Genomic DNA, 2,803 nt, shown 5'->3' with positions numbered 1-2,803 from the left:
TTCTTGCATTTTTTTCTAATCAGTTAATCAATAAATGTGGGAGACCAATATGTATGATACAAAGGGCTGTAGCCACTGTGCCCCACATACCATGCTGCCAGTCCCACACTCCAGGGATTTTAGAAGTAGAATAGGAATGCAATGTACTCTTTGAGGCTGATGAAGCCTGCTTGCTCTGTATAGCCCCAAATTCTTATCAGTAGAATGTGGAAACAAAATGTTTAAGGAAAAAGAGGCTTCTGAAGTTCTATGATATGCCTTGGTGCCTCACAATCCTGCTACCTATCTCCTTATGTTGATTTATGCCTTCCCTTTATTCTTACTCTCAACTATTTGAGAGTAAGCATCTGCATGCTTACCCCGTGCATTTCTGCACATAGCAAACTCAATAAAAACCCTGAGAAAGGAGTGATCACTGATCTCCTATGAGACACACTCACCCTTCTCTCTCCTCAGACAATATGTTTCTGAATCAGTTCTTTCATCCGTGCCAAGGGATCTGTGGGACAGGGAACATCACAAGTGGCACACTGAACAGGGACTGGCAAGAAGGACTCGCCGGGGAACCTAACAAATAAGTATTTATTATCTGCAGACATCTTTGTCTTAGGTGCTGTGAAGGAGAACAACATATAATAATGTAAGAAACTATTAAATAAAGGCTGAGTAGCTATTAGGGAAAATTTCCAGGCTATTGTTAATGGTGGCTCTTTGAGATAAAAGCAGAGACTTCTGGTCAAGATGGTAGCATAGGTAAACACAGCTTGCCTCCTCATACAACCACATCAAAATTACAGCTAAATTATAGAACAACCATTACTCAGAACCATCAGAAATTGAGTTGAATGGAAGTCTGGCAACTACAGAATTAAAGAATCCACATCCATCCAGACTGGTAGGAGGGACAGAAACATGGAAAAGGCTGGTCCCACATCCATGTGTGGTGGATAAAAATTTGGGAGGGATATCTCAGGAGCAAAGAGTCCCAGTCCCACACTAGGCCCCCGAGCCCAGGGTTCCAGTGCTAGGAAAGTAAGTCCCCATAACATCTGGTTGCAAAAACTGGCAGGAACTGAGTCTGGAAGAAACTGGTAGAGTCCCTAGCAGTCCATCTTAAAGAACCCATACATAGAATCACCTACTCGGACTCACTCCCTCTGAGCTCCAGCATCAGGATAGCTGATTGAAAGGCACCAGTGGTATACAGGGAGGAACTGAAGTGTCTGGAATCAAGGCAAGAGCTGGGGGACAACTTCCTCCTACAGGGAAAGGTGGGCAGAAGCCCCATAGTCCCTTCTCTGAACCAACACACACCGCCCGCCTGTGCCTCCCCCCACCCCTGGCAGAGCCAGCAGGCAGGCTGGTACCATATCTGAGACTCCCATAAACCTGGCTAATACTGTTTACCCCACCCTGGGGATACGATCCTCTGTCCCACCCAACTTTCAGCTGTTAACAGTGGCTTTCTCACCTGGCTCATGCTTCAGGACTTCCTAAATCTTTTCAAACAAGTAACAGCCAGCCTCAACCCCCTACCCCCATACCTCTTGCTAAGTGTCCCTAGGCCCATCACTAGCAGCAGCCAGCCTAGATTCACAACTTGGCTTTGCCTGGGGATCTCCAAGCCCAGCACAAGTAGCAGCCATCTCAGATTGCTTTATAGCTCAATCAGGGTGGGCCCTGGCAAAACAAAGATGGGGGCTGACCTTGGCCTGCACCACCCGGAAAACCCCAGAGCCTATGCACCCACTGGACAGCCACAGACCATACTGAAGCACTATCACCCTGCCCCTGTACAGCTGATCCTCCACAAAGTGTGGAGGTTGGTGGTCAGTGGTCACAGCCAATCCTTGCAGCTGACTGGCCTGAGTAAATCCCTCCCATTGACCTGCCAACAGCAACCAAGTTGAGTACACCTTCCTCAACTACAAGAGGAAGGTGTACTCAGCCCACATGAAGGGTGCACCACAAGTACCCAGCTTGGGGAGACTGTGCCACTGGACCCTACAGGGCACCTATCATATTAGGCCATGCTACCAAGACAGGAAGTCATAGCAGCTCTACCTAATACATAGAAACAAACACAGGGAGGCTCCCAAAACAAGGAGACAAACATGGTCTGAATGAAAGAACAGATCGAAACAAAAAAAACTGAACAAAGTGGAAATAAGCAATCTATCAGATGCAGTGTTCAAAGCACTGGTTGTAAGGATGCTCAAGGAGTTTAGTGAGGACCGCAACAGCATACAAAAGATCCAGTCAGAAATGAAGGATACACTAATTGAAATAAAAATTTACAGGAAAACAACAGTAGAGTGAATGAAGCCGAGAATCAGATCAATGATTTGGAACATAAGAAAGCAAAAAACGGCCAATCAGAAAGAAAAAAGATCCAAAAAAATAAGAGTGTAAGCAGCCTCTGGGACAACATCAAGCATTTAACATTCACATTATAGGGGTGCCAGAAGGAGAAAAGAAAGAGCAAGAAATTTGAAATATGTCTGGAAAAATAATGAAAGAAAAATTATCTAATTTGGTGAAGAAAATAGGCATGCAAGTGCAGGAAGCACAGAGAGTCCCAAACAAGATGGATGCAAAGAGGCCCACTCCAAGACACATCATAATTAAAACGCCAAAGGTTAAAGATAGAGAATCTGAAAAGCAGCAAGAGAAAAGCAGTTAGTTACCTATAGGTGAATCCCCATAAGACTGTCAGCTGATTTCTCAAACTTTGCAGGCTAGAAGAGATTGGCAGGAAATATTCAAAGCCATGAAAAGCAGGGACCTATAGCCAAGATTGCTC

The sequence above is a fragment of the Furipterus horrens genome, unplaced genomic scaffold (genome assembly GCF_987537825.1).
Source record: "Furipterus horrens unplaced genomic scaffold, mFurHor1.1.pri manual_scaffold_5, whole genome shotgun sequence".
In the NCBI taxonomy this organism is placed as follows: domain Eukaryota; kingdom Metazoa; phylum Chordata; class Mammalia; order Chiroptera; family Furipteridae; genus Furipterus; species Furipterus horrens.
Note: the sequence above shows the minus strand (reverse complement) of the source record.